A 14,954-nucleotide genomic window follows, 5' to 3' on the forward strand; every position below is an offset into this window, starting at 1 on the left:
ACCAGTGGACCAAGAGCCTGAGAGCATTAGGCTGAGTTAGAGACAGCTTTGTAACTGTCTGCCAGAAAAGCACCTCCAAGCCTTGGTGCTTGGAGAGCGACCCCAACTGCAAAGCAAGAAAGGGAGGGAGAAGAGGCTTACATACCTTCCGATCTTGGCTGGTGAAGAACTTGGGTTTAGGCAGTTTCCCCAAATGGGCCACCAAAGTGATGCAGTTTAGGGGTTCAGGGATGCTGGGACCCCAAAATCACAACATGAGGGTCGTGCCCAAAAAATTTGACCCAAGCCTTCTTTCAGTCCAAGACAAGGTTTATTAGAATATCCATTATATTGGGCATATTCTTAAGAAGTCTGAACATTAGTAAGCTATTGGCTTATTGGCTAGATTATAAGAATATAAGCCTACCACCATTTATTTAGATATCCCCAACACCTACTGTTGTTTGACTGATGCTTGGTCTGTGCTGGACTGTGATCCAGTCTCACCCTAGTGCAACTGACCTTTCCAGGTGACCTTATAAGTTGTCTTGGGTGGAAAATTGTTTCATGCTGTCCTTTTGTGGGTTCTGCTGCTCTAGAATTTGTTTTGAAGCATTATTTAAAGTCATCTTGGGGGACTTGGGGGAGAATTCAGGCAAGTTCCTGCCTTTACCATCCTTGCTCTGCCTCCAGAAGAGTAGGATTATACCTGTGTTTGCCTTTGATTGTATAAAAAATGTTACAACTATTTTTTGCCTTATAGTTTATTAAGAGTTGACGATTGATAGTAACTCATTTAGTACAAATGTGAAGCACAATGAAGGCTTAGCATGGTAAGTAGTAGGAGTAAATCCTCCCATATTGTTACCCCTAAGACTAGGAGAACTTGATTTTGTATTCATGTCACTATGGCTATTTCCTACACTCTGGGAAAAATCTGTAGGCCTACTTGTGGGAGGGCTGGCTGAGAATGAGTGAAACAAATTTGAAAGAGAGAAAAGGAGGGGCTATTGTATTTGTCATGCCTATAGGTAACTCTGCATGTGTTTGTGTGTCTATGGCTTTATCTGGGCTACACACAAAATAAATTTACAGTGGAGTCCTGAGCAGTAGCTAGAGATTCCAAGAAGGGTTTCTGAATGGAGATATTCTTTGAACTGATTTCAAAGGTAGCCATATTTTCTAAGAGGTTTAGATGAGAAAAGAGAACATTTCAGGCAAGGGAGCCATCCTATTAAAAGGAATAAAAGTGAGAGACAAAATGATTTATTTTTGGCATGGATGTATTTTTGCAAGATTTGTAGAGTGTGGAAGGAAGAATAATATGTAATTGTAGGGGAAGATTAGACTAAAGCAAAAGTGTGAATGACTTTAAATGATAAACCAGGCCTTTGTTTCATTTTCAGTTCGTGGAGGAGAGACAGGAATGGAAGAATGGCAGGTTCAGACATACATACTTGGCAGCTATGTACAGAATAGATTGAAGAAGATAGAGATTAGAAGCAGGTATACAAATTAGGCTACTTTTTAAAAATCTTAAATAATTTATTTATTTTAGTTTTCCCCATTCACTTCCATAAGATTTTGAGTTTGAAGTTTTCTCTCATTCTTTCTTCCCCCCTCCCCAAGACGGTGTGTATCTGATATATGCTCTACTTATACATTCATATCAAGCATATTTTCCATTAGTTGTGACATATAAAAGAATTAAAACTAATGGGAGGAACCCTGAAAAGGAGAAATAAAATAAAACAACAAAAGAAAAGGATAGCAAATAATATGTTTCCATCTGCATTCATACTCCACGGTTCTTTTTTCTGGATGTGCATAGCATTTTCCATCATGAGTCTTTTGGAGTTGTCTTACATCCTTGCATTTCTGAGTAGAGCTAAGTCTACCAAAGTTAGTCATTGCACAATGTAGCTGTTATTGTGTACAACATTCTCCTGGCTCTGCTCATTTCACTCAGCATCAAGTGATATAAGTTTTTCCAGATTTATCTGAAGTTCACTTGCTCATCATTTCTTACAGTACAATAGTATTCCATTACGTTCATATACCACAATTTGTTTAGCCATTCCCAAGTTGATGGGTGTCCTCTTAATTTTCAATTCTTTGCCACCACAGAAAGATCTGCTATAAATATTTTTGTACATGTGGGTCCCACTCCCATTTGTATGATCTCTTTGGGATGCAGCACTAGAAATGCTATTGCTGGGTCAAAAGGCATGCACATTTTTATAGTCCTTTGGGCATAGTTCCAATTTGCTCTCCAGAATGTCTGGATAAGTTCACAACTCCACCAACAATGTATTTGTGTTCCAATTTTCCTACATCTTCTTCAACATTTATCATATTCCTATATTGTCTGATAGGTGTGACGTGGCACCTCAGAGTCATTTTGATTTGTGTTTCCCTACTCAATAAAGATTTAGAGGACTTTTTTTTTAATACAGTTATAGATAGCTTTAATTTCTTCCTCTGGAAACTACCCATTCATGTCATTTGACCATTTATCAATTGAGGAATGACTTGTATTCTTATAAATTTGACTCACTTTTCTATATATTTTAGAAACAAGGTCTTTATCAGAGACACTGGCTGCAAAACAAAATGCTTCCTGGCTTTCCATTTTCCTTCTAATCTTGATTACATTGCCTTGCTAGTACAAAATCTTTTTAATTTAATATAATCAAAGTCATCCATTTTGCATTTCATAATGTTCTCTATCTCTTGTTTGGTCATAAATTCTTCCATTCTCCATAGATCTGATAGGCAAACTATTCCTTGCTCTCCTAGTTTGTTAACAGCATCAAGCTTTATATCTAAATCATGTACTCATTTTGACTTTATCTTGTTAGGATGTAAGATATAGGTCTATGCCTGGTTTCTGCCATGTCATTTTCCAGTTTACCCAGTAGTTTTTGTTAAATAGTGAGTTATTATCTCAGAAGCTAAGGTCTTTGGGTTTATCAAATAGTAGATTATTATAGTCATTAACTATTGTGTCTTGCTTACTTAACCTATTCCAGTGATCCACTACTCCATTTCTTAGCTAGTACCAAGTAGTTTTGATGATTGCTGCTTTATAATACAATGTAAGATCTGCTATGGCTAGCCCACAAATTAAGTGGCTGTTGGAAAGTATGATTTTTCATTTAAAACAACTATTATGAACTATTTTGCCCAACTGTATGCAAATAAATTTGACAATCTTAGTGAAATGGGTACATATTTATAAAATATAAATTGCCCAGATTAACAGAATAAGAAATAAAATACTTAAATAACCCTATCTCAGAAATAGAAATTGAACAAGCCATTCATTAACTTCCCGGAAGAAAACCTCTGGGACCAGATAGATTTACAAGTGAATTCTATCAAACATTTAAATAACTGTATTCCAAAACTATGTAGGTGAAAGAGTCTTACCAAATTCTATTTATGATATAAATATGGTGGTCATACCTAAACTGGGAAGAGTCAAAACAGAAAAAGAAGGATTATAGACCAATTTCCCTAATGAATATAGATGCAAAAAATTTAAATTAAATATTAGAAAGTAGATTATAACAACTTATCACAACAATAATACACTACAACCAGGTAGGATTTATATCAAGAATGCAGAAATGATTCAAAATTAGGAATACTATCAGAATAATTTATCACATTAATACCAAAACTAACAGAAGCCACATGAACATCTCAAAAGATACAGAAAAAGCTTTTGACAAAATACAACACCCATTCCTATTAAAAACATTAGAGAGCATTGGGATAAATGGAGTCTTTCCTAAAATAATAACTAGCATCTACCTAAGACCTTCAGCAAACATAATATGTTATGAGAATAACCTAGAAGCATTTCCAATAAAATCGAGGATGTCCGTTATCACCACTGTTGTTCAATATCTTACTGGAAATGTAAGCTTTAGCAACAAGGGAAGAAACAGAAATTGAAAGTATTAGAATAGGCAAAGAAGAAACAAAGATATCATTCTTTGCAGATGATATGGTGATATACTTAGAGAATCCTAGAGAATCAAATAAAAACATCCTTGAAATGAGAAACAACTTTAGCAAAGTTGCAGGGTTTAAAATAAACCCACATAAATCAGCAGCATTTCTATATATTACCAACCAAAGCCCAGCAGCAAAAGATAGAAAGAGAAATTCCATTGAAATTTACTGTAGACATTATAAAATATTTAGAAGTCTACCTAGTGAAAGAAACCCAGGAACTATATCAACACAACTACAAAACATTTTTCACAGGAATAGTCAGATCTAAATAATTGGAAAAACATCAGTTACTCATAGGCAGGCCAAGCTAATATAATCAAAATGACAATTCTGCCTAAGCTAATTTACTTCTTCAGTGCCATACCAATCAAACTACCAAAAATATTTTATAGAGTTAGAAAAAATAACAACAAGATTCATTTGGAATAACAAGAGGTCCAGAATATCAAGGGGACTAATGAAAAGAAATGCAGGGGAAAGTGGCCTAGCAATTCCAGATCTTAAATTGTATTATAAAGCAGCAATCATCAAAAGTGCTTGGTACTGGCTAAGAAATAGAGTGGTAGATCAATGGAATAGGTTCAGTATGCAAGACATAGTAGTAAATGACTATAGTAATCTATTATTTGATAAACCCCAAAATCCCAGCTTCTGGAATAAGAACTCAATCTGACAAAAACTGCTGGCAAAACTGGAAAAGAGTATGGCAGAAACTAGGCATAGATCAAAATTTCACACCATATAACAAAATAAAGTAAAAATGGGTTCATGATTTAGAAAATAAAGGCTGATACTGTAAGCAAACTGGAAGAGTAAGGAGTAGTTCACCTATCAGATTTATGGAGAACAGAAGAATTCATGACCAAACAGGAGATAGCGAATATTATGAAAAACAAAATGGATAACTTTGATTACATTAAATTGAAAAGTTTTTGCACAAACAAAGCCAAGGCAACCAAGATTAGAAGGAAGGTAGAAAACTGGGGAAGAAATTTTACAACGAGCCTCATTTCTAAAATATATGGAGAATTAAGTCAATTTTATAAGAATACAAGTCATTCCCCAATTGATAAATAGTCAAAGGATATGAATAGCCAGTTCTCAGATGAAGAAATTTAAGCCATCTATAGTCACATAAGAAAAATACTCCAAATCACTACTGAAAAGAATAATGCAAATCAAAACAACTCTGATGTACCACATCACACCTATCAGATTGACCAACATGACAAAACAGGAAAATGATAAATGTTGGAGAAGATGTGGGGAAATTGGAACACTAATGCATTGGAGTTGTGAAATGATCCAACCATTTTGGAGAGCACTTTGGAACTATTCCCAAAGAGCTATAACATGTGCATTCCCCTTGACCCAGCAATATGACTTCTACAGCTATATCGCAGAGAGATCATACAAATGGGAAAAGGACTTACGTGTACAAAAATATTTATAGCAGCTCTTTTTGTGGTGGCAAAACGTTGGAAATTAAGAGTATAGCCATCAATTGAGAAATGGCTGAACAAGTTGTGGTATACGAATATAATGGAATACTATTGTGGTATAAGAAATTATGAACAGGCTGACTTCAGAAAAATCTGGAAACTCTTGTATGGTCTGATGCTGAGTGAAGTAAGCAGAAACAAGAAAACGTTGTACACAATAACAGCCACATTGTCTGATGACTAATATTGATAGACTTAACCCTTCTCAGCAATACAAGGATCAAAGAAATCTCCTAAGGCCTCATGATGGAAATGCTATCCACAAAGAAGAAAGAACTATGGAGTTTGAATGGAGATCAAAGCATACTATTTACTATTTTTTTCTTCTGTTGTATTTTGTTTCCTCTTTCTGGTGGTTCCTCCTATTGGTTCTAATTCTTACCTACAATGTCACTAATGTGCAAATATGTTTAATAGGAATATATATGTATAGCCTATATCAGATTGTGCACTGTCTTGGGGAGGGAGGTGGGAAGGAAGGGGGAGAAAAATTTAAAACTCAAAAGCTTATCAAAGAAGTTGTTAATAATTCAAAATAAATTAATTGAAAATGAAAAACAGAAGAGTGATTCCTCCTAAAGACAATCAGAGAATCACAGATTTAGAGCTTGATGGAAACCAGCATTTGTCCAATCCACAAAGACTTCATTTCACACACAAGTAAAGTGAGGTCCGGGTGGCTTAGTGATTTTATCAAGGTCACAAAAGTTAGTAAACATAATATTAATCTAAAAAGAACACGGCTGGGAACTATTCATGGCAAGACTTGATGATGGTCTGAACCTCACAAGATGGTTTTTATAAACTGGTTTGTCAGTGTTGATGTCATTACTATGTCAAATCCTTCATCTATAGGATAATCTTTCAAAGATTTGGACACAAGTTATCATGTCGCTTCTAAGTATCACTCTCTCTTTGTCAAACCATTTCATGTTCTTCCCAATTATATTAAGACACAATTTCTAAACCTTTGTGACACACACTACCTTGTTTTGTTTTGTTTTTCTTTCCTTAAGCTGAAATCTTTTCCCCAATGTACCCTTTAAAACGTGCTTTGCAAAATCACTCTCTCTCTGTCTCTCCCCTCTCTCTCTCTCTCTCAGTAAAGATAGAAAAGACTTTAGTTTCACATATCTATTTCATAGTCTGGACTTGTATTGAGTTCATAACTGTATTCATATTTTTAAATGATAGAAAAATACCTTTATATATCATCTTGTTCTTATTCAGTTTATTTTTTTTTTATTCTATCTAGAATTTTGTTTTTATTCCCATTGAAATTTTATCCTCTTTTTTTTGTTTCAGCCTGTGATCATTATTTTAATTTATAACACTATCATTACATGTTCTAGGTACCCATCACCTCTGTGTCATCCACAGTTTTCATTAGCCTGTCTCTTTCTATTATGTCTTCATCATAATAATTGACAAAACTTTTTCACATAGGAGGACTCAGGAGACCTAGATATGTATTGAAAATACCATTTTGGTCATCAGTATGGTTCACAATATTGTTCTTGTGTTTTTCCTTTTTTCCCCTTTAATTACTTATATATCCATTCATTCACTTATTAATTTATTCCTATATTTTTGACATTCATTTCTTTTAACATTTTGAGTTACAAATTCTCTCCCTCCCTTCCACTCCTCCTCCATCCATTGAGAAGGAAATCAGTATGATGCAAATTGTATATGTGAACTCATAAAAATATATTTCCATATTAACCACATTATAAAAAAAAAATTAAAAGCAAGAAACAAAATGTTTAAAAGTATGCTTCAAACTGCTCTTTGAGTTAATCAGATCTCTCCAAGGAAGGAGACAGCATTTTTCATCTTCAGTCCTTTGGAATTATCTTGAATCATTGTATTGATCACAATGTCTAAATCTTTCAAATTTGATCATTGTTACATAGATTCTACTGTATACAATTTTCTCCTGGTTCTGCTCACTTTATCAGTTCATATAACTTCATATCAGTTCACATGTCTTTCTTTTTCTAAAACCACCCAGATGATTATTTCTAATAGCATAATCATATTTCATCACAGTCATATGCCACAAATTGTTTAGCCATTCCCCAATTTTGGGGACACTTTGTTCATGATCTCATCAATTACTTGAGTTTTAAACTCTTTGTTAAGGTAGGGGTCTGCTTCCAGTGTGTAGAATATACTATCCCAAGATTCAGGGGTTTTGGGCAGCTGTTTTCAAATTTAATTCTAGGGGCCTCTAAGTTTTCAGTTCTTACAAAGTGATTTGATCAAGGGTGAGGTGTTTATTCCTTTCTTGTTCTGTGCTCTGGTCCATGAGTGACTACAAGCACTCTTTTCTGCCTTGGAACTGTGAGAATTCCCTCTCTAATGCCATCACAAGTTCCACCATGCCATCACTCTTCCTCACCCCAGGATTGCCACTAAGACCTATAACCCAGATCCAAGCACGGGCAAAGCAAGAGAATCTTTCCTCAGCACCAGCAAAGATATCCCTGCAATCCCTCTCTGATCAGCCACTTGATTCCCCTTAAGTCTTTGGGCTGGAAGCTCCAGAAGCAGCCACAACCTTGGAGCTACATTGGGACTGGGGCTGGAACCTAGCTTCTCTCTTACCACAGTCACAGACTTTTCTTGCTGACTTCCTAAGTTGTCTTTTTGTATTTCTGAGTTGAGAAGTCTAGAAATCCCCACAGTTTCCGTAATTCAGTCCCCTGAGGCCTGCTCCCAGCTTGCCAAGGCCTATTTTGCCTGTGCACCTGCACTTTACTTGTTTCTATCCCAGACCAGCATGATAGACCTTTCTAATCAACCTTCCAGGTTGTCTTGGGCTGGAAATTTGTTTCCCTCTGTCTTTTTGTGGGTTCTTCTTCTCTGGAATTTGTTTAGAGCCATTTTTTACTGGTATTTGTAGGGTTCCAGGGAAAGCTGAAGCAAGTCACTGCTTTTACTCTGCCATTTTGGCTCCACCTCCCTCATGTAAATCTTAAGAGGTATAGTGAACTCCTCTCATGATTCCTTCATTTCTGCTTCCCCAGTGAGAACTTATTTTTCAGGTTATCAACTAAATTGATTTTACATGATTAGTACTGGTACAAAGGATATTCAGATTTTATTCAGTTACTTCAAAATCATTTAGGGTACATGTAAGAAGCCAATTCCAAATTGAAAATTAAATATTTTATATCTATTTTCATCCATCTTTGGCTTCAGATTTTACTTTCTCTGTATTTATTTTAGACACTCCTCTTCTTCCTCTCATCTTTCTAATCTCAGTTAATTAAAAAATGTATATATTATATATATATATATATATATATATATATATATATAATACATATGTGTGTGTGTGTGTGTATAACACCAAGGGATAGCATGGTATATTATATTGAGCTTTGTTTTTATTCTCAAGGAAAGGTAGGTTCAAATCCTTTTTCAGATACATGCTGAATGTGTGACCTTGCCCAAGCAACTTAACATTACAATGCCCTAGGAATTGTACTAACACTAAAAATTACATAGTAGATGCTGAAATACAATAATAAAGGATGTTTGTTGATTAACCATCCTATAACAATGAAAAAATGGATTTAGTCCTGACTGCCATAAATATGTCAGGCCAGCTCATCTTCAGCCACTGTTTTATGCCTAATCCGTAGAAGAAAAATGTGGAGAGGTAAGGCAGATGGTGTGAAGAATGTTAAAATCAGAAACTCTAAATAATTTAAAAACTTTATGGAGTATTTACTTTTGCTCAATAAACTATGTTAGATACTATAATCATTTCCTATTTTTCAGATGTAGATTATGCTTGGACCTTCAATGACCATACCTTGCCTGTCCAGGAGGATAGTCAGAGGTTTATCTCTCAAGCCACAGGAAACCTATATACTGCAAAAGCAGAGCCATCAGATGTGGGAAATTACACTTGCTTTGTAACAAACATGGAAAGCCCAATAACATGTCCAAGGACCACTTACTCCATTAGTGCTATGCAGTGATAGTAAGTTAATACACATATTTTTTTAATTAAAACTTTGGAAAATGAAAGTTCCCATGAAGAAAACAATGTACACAGGTTACAGCTCAAAGTCCTTCATGTATCACCTCTTTCTTTTCTGTGCTTTCCTCCTTTTCTTACAGTGTAGATACTTGACCAGTTAAAAGGAAAAGGAAAATTCAGGTTCAAGATTAATGAAAGTATGTAATACAAAAAAATGCAAAGACAAATTAAATAGCTATCTGCCAAAGGAAAATAAATAAAGCAAAGATAATTGTTCAGATTAATTTATTGCTCTAAGAAAAGCATACATTCAGACTGTACTCTGACAAATTTTATAACTATAAGTAAAATCATAGTTGATATGTGATTCAAAGACCTAGGAAATGTAAGAGACTTACTGAAGTAAGGAAAAACAACAACATACAATTGACTCCTTAATTAAATGTTCTCAGTAGGAAATGTAGAGCTAGGCAGGCTGTTGGTAAAGTTTGTGATTAGAGATAGCACTTAAGTTGTAATCTCTCACAGTGTTTTCAAAGCAGTTAAAAAGAGCAGGGAACATTTGAAATATGATAAGTATAAATTCTCAGCTGGGAATCTTCATCTTGCATTTCCTAGAGCACACTTTTATTCACCTTTGTGAGCACTGATGTTTCCAAATAATCTTAAAATTCATCTTTGACTCACTTGATTTACAGAACCAGTTGTTCAACAATTCATTTCCCTTTCCCATTAGTTGAAGTTCTTGTGGGTCCTTGAGGAAGGACTAACCTAATAGCCCATATAGCAGCTATTCAGTTAGTTTGGTTTTTTTCCTATATTTTACTTGTTTCCTGCCTCCCAGCCCATTCAATTTAATGTCCTACATACATTTTCTACTCTACTGTTCCCTTCCCTACAAGCGCATAATAAAATTCTAAATAAATTAAATACAGTAAACTTTATGTCAGAAATTTTTTTTAAAGTATCAATTTTGTGGGAGTGGCTGTCTCCACTTCACAAGGGGATTCATTGTACATAAGAACAATTCTCTTCAATGTAATATACCTACAGAAAGTTGTAGGAGGGCTGAATCAGGTTGAATCCTGGGATATCATGAAAGCTCCTTCCTTGCTTCCTTGCCTCCTTGCTTCCTTCCTTTCTTTCTTCCTTCTTTCCTTGTTTTCTGCATTGCTTCTACCCTTCCTTCCTATCTTTCCTTCCATCTTCCTTTCTCTTTCTTTTTCTTTTTCCTTCTCCTCTTCCTTTGTCTTCTGTATTTAATTTTATCTTTTATTAATAATTCCTTATTTTAAATTTCTGTTTATCTCTTTCATAACACAAAATGAGTTAACAGAAGTTAAAAAAAGAACCTCCAAAACTAGTACTTGTTTATATGGAAATCCCAGTGTTCAGGTTCTAGTAAATTGAAACTCACATGTCACTGCATATGAAACTTCTGTTCTGATCTCCAGGAGTGATACAACTGGAGTGCTAGCTGTTTTGATGTTTGATGCTTGTGATGGGGGAGTATGAACCAAAGATTGAAGTACATTTTCCTGAAACAATGCAAGCAGTAAAAGGTTCAACTGTAAAATTGAAATGTTTTGATCTTGGAAAGTAGTGTTCTTTAATTTCCCCTCATTTATAAGTTTCCTGTTTTATCAAATATTTTTTTCTTCTCAGTCATGTCTCTAAATAAATTGTAGAACTGAGTTAATAAATCTATTCATTAAAAATCATTATTAAATGTCTAATTGATACTGTCTTAAGAGAGGGAAATAATAAGAGGGAAAAAAAGATAATATCTGCCTCCAAAGAATTTAAATCCTATTGGTTGAGACAGAACAGGAACAGAGAGAGGGAATTATACACAGACACATACATAGGTATATAAATTATATACACACATATATACATTATATATATATATATATATATATATATATATATATATATATATATATGATGTTTCACAAAAGCAGTATATTTTTCTTGAAGCTAACCTAATATCCTACAATTAGGGCTTTCCTTTTCCATCTCAATATAGATATACACATAAATATATGTATGTAAGTATGTCTGTTTGTATATATGTGCTTATGAGATAATATATATTGTAATTATTCAGTTGTTTTCAGTCATGCCTGACTCCTACTGACCCCATTTCTTGTTTTCTTGGCCAAAAAGCAAACACTGGAATGGCTTGCCATGTTCTTCTCCAGCTCATTTTACAAATGAGGAAACTGAGGCAATTGGGATTGACACAGGGTCATATAGCTAGTAAGTGTCTGAGGCATGATTTGAACTCAGAAAGAGGAGACTTTCTGATTCCAGGCCCAACACTTTATCCACTGTGCCAACTAGCTACCCTACATAAAGCTAATAATATATGTAATATAATAATAATAATATATTACAAGTATGTACATACATACTTACACACATATCTTATCACTTTAATGAATAATCTTTTCAATCAGGAAGAGCATTTCAAGGGGAGAATTGAACTTATATAGAGTAGTGGATGAAATCACTAAGCCTTCCAATTCACTCTTCACTACACGTCCTGTTGTAATCATCCAGAAATGCACTGTTTATAGTGTCTCATCGCTTAATTAATCAGCAGGCCTATACATGATAAATCTGTACTGTTAATTTTCAAAATAAGGCTAATTAAATGCCATTGTTCATAGTTCATGATTAAAGTTGAGCAAAACCTACCTGTGGTAATAGAGGTTATCTGTTTGCTTTTTGATATTTTCAGCAGAATGAACCTTTTTTTCAGGAACAAAATTAAAAGTTGTTATCTAAAACAAGAAAACATCTATTTTTCTGGCTCAATATTTGAAGTCTTTCTTTTTCTTTTCCTGCTGATTTATTGGTAGCTTTAGAAGTAATACTTTTTTTAAGCCAATTGGTACTCACAATTCATGATTTCATCACTCTGTATAGAAGTGGAAACCTGTACACATTACAATCTTTCTGGCTCTCATCCTTTATTCTTTTCTTTCCCTTTACTTTTGTCCTTAAATCTTTGAAAAAATAGTGAAATCACTCATTTTATTTTTTCTTTGGAGGGGTTGTTAATGTGTTAGAGCTACCAGTAATGGGCCACCCATCTACTGTCTATATACATAACTATCAAAACAATATCTGTTTTGGAGTTAGAAGACCTTGGTTCTAATCCTGGCTCTTCTAATGATTATTACATCACCTCAGGTAGTTCAGCTAACTTTCTAGACTGCAGCTACCTCTTTTGTTATCTATAGTATTGGAATAAATCATATCTAATATCCCTTCAGATTATTAATACTATGATCTTAGGATGTCATCACTACTGGTCCAATTCTTGCTTAGAGGCAGCTAATAATACGATGGGTAAAGCACTAAGCCTAGAGTAAGGAAATTGTTGTTCAGTTATTTCAGTCGTGTCTGACTCTTCATGACCCTGTTTGGGTTTTTCTTGGTAAAGATACTGGAATAGTTTTCCTATTCTTTCTCCAGCTCATTTTACATATGAGAAACTGAGGTTAACAGAGTAAAATGACTTATCCAGGGTCACAAGTTGGTATCTGAGGCTGGATTTGAATTCAGGAAAATGAGTCTTCTGGACTATATGCCTGACACTCAGGAAGATTAGTTCAAATCTGGTTTCAGAAAGTTACCAGCTCTGTGACTTTGGGCAAATCACTTAACTTCTGTTTGCCTCTGCTTCCTCAACTACGAAGTGTGCATAGTAATAGCATCTACATTTCAGGGTTGTTTTGAGAATCAAATGAGAATACACAGATGATAGATAGATAGATAGATAGATAGAAAGATAGATAGATAGATAGATAGATAGAGATATATAGTTATATGGATATAGATATAGATATAAACACACACATGTCTGTGTGTGTGTGTGTGTGTGTGTATGTGTGTGTGTGCATTCCATGACCAAGAAACATACTGTAGCTTAGGCAAGATAAAGTTATATTATATTTTATGGGAATAGACAGTTTGGGATCATTCATGGTATTATGCACTTTTTAAGGTACAATTTGGTGGGATATTCAATTCTTTTTTAGCTAAGGAAATTATGAATCTATAATATCTGTTCAAGTTATTTAATTAAATGTATTAATTTGATGGGCTGACCATCATAGTATACTTCTATATCTAGTGAAATAGCCTTTTTCATCTACTTTTGCTTTAAAGAATGGATAGATCTATATCTTTAATATATTGTGAATTTATTGTTTTCATTAGAACAATACAAGCCTGCATAGCCATAATGAAATTTTTTTTTCAAAAATCTACATAATATTGATATCCACTCAGCAGGATACATAGTCACAATGTTATAAGCCGGGGGCATGAAAGGTGTCCTATATAAATTCTAAACAACATTTTTCCCATTGATATTGGGTCCATCCAAAGACTCATTAAACATAATTTCAGATTGATTCTATAAAGCCAATCAAAAATACAAAACCTGTAAAGAATGGTATAGAAAGACAAAGGAAGTGAAAGATGGAAACAGGTGGTTCATACTTTGTGCTGTATATCTGAATATATATGCTTAATTAAAAAAAATTCTTCTTTAATGCTGACATAAAATTCAGAAATAGTAATCTATTCCCTGAAAGTCAGAGATTTCCTATGAAACACTAATCATACAATTAGATAAATATATCAATAACTTCAAATAATATCAGTTACTCAATAAAATTATTTTGGCTATAAATGTTTTATGAGTTAGAAGGGCCACATGTCTCCCTTTTATAGCATAGTGCTAGGCACACAGTAGGCATACAATAAATATTTGTGAGTTGATTAATTCACCAAAAATGATGAATGAAAACTTTAAATCATTGGATTCAGGATACCCAATTCACAATTATGAATTCTTATTACTTTCAAGCTTTCTCAAATATTAAAAGCTTGTAATATCTGAATCTCTTCAATTAGAGCCTCTCAGAGTTAGAAAATATTTAGCACCCATTACATCCCGGATACCTTAAAATTATACATAATTGTCATTATTATTATATTATTATTATTTATTGTTATCATCTCATAATTTTAAGGACTTCATAGAGAAATATTTTCAGGATAAATTAGTTTTAATATTAATCTTTAATATTTCATGTTTTATGAATTATTGTATATGTAGATAAAATTATTGCTTTTTGCAACTGAATAATTTCATACAGATATGTACTCATCTTCTATAGACTTCCTAAAACTATATTCAGACCAAGTTTGGTAGCTGATAGGACAGTGTGGATGAAACATAGACTATCTTCTTTTGTCACTGAGACAATTTCTATTGTCAAAGCTCTATGTTTTGAAAGCTGTTCAATCCATGCAGCTTGGAATTATGCATGTTTCAAAGGAAGATAGTTATGTAAAATATTATTACTAATTTTATTGAATGGATATTATATTCAGAGAGTTGTGATGACCATTTTTGCCTGCAAAGA

At 33.8% G+C, this 14,954-nt stretch overlaps 1 pseudogene; it reads left to right on the top strand.

Moving 5' to 3' along the window:
* LOC110195631 (contactin-6-like) overlaps positions 1–14,954 on the top strand; it is a 278,594-nt pseudogene that overhangs the window by 94,228 nt on the left and 169,412 nt on the right.

Source organism: Phascolarctos cinereus, unplaced genomic scaffold, assembly GCF_003287225.1.
Source record: "Phascolarctos cinereus isolate Bilbo 61053 unplaced genomic scaffold, phaCin_HiC Scaffold_4;HRSCAF=312, whole genome shotgun sequence".
Lineage (NCBI taxonomy): Eukaryota > Metazoa > Chordata > Mammalia > Diprotodontia > Phascolarctidae > Phascolarctos > Phascolarctos cinereus.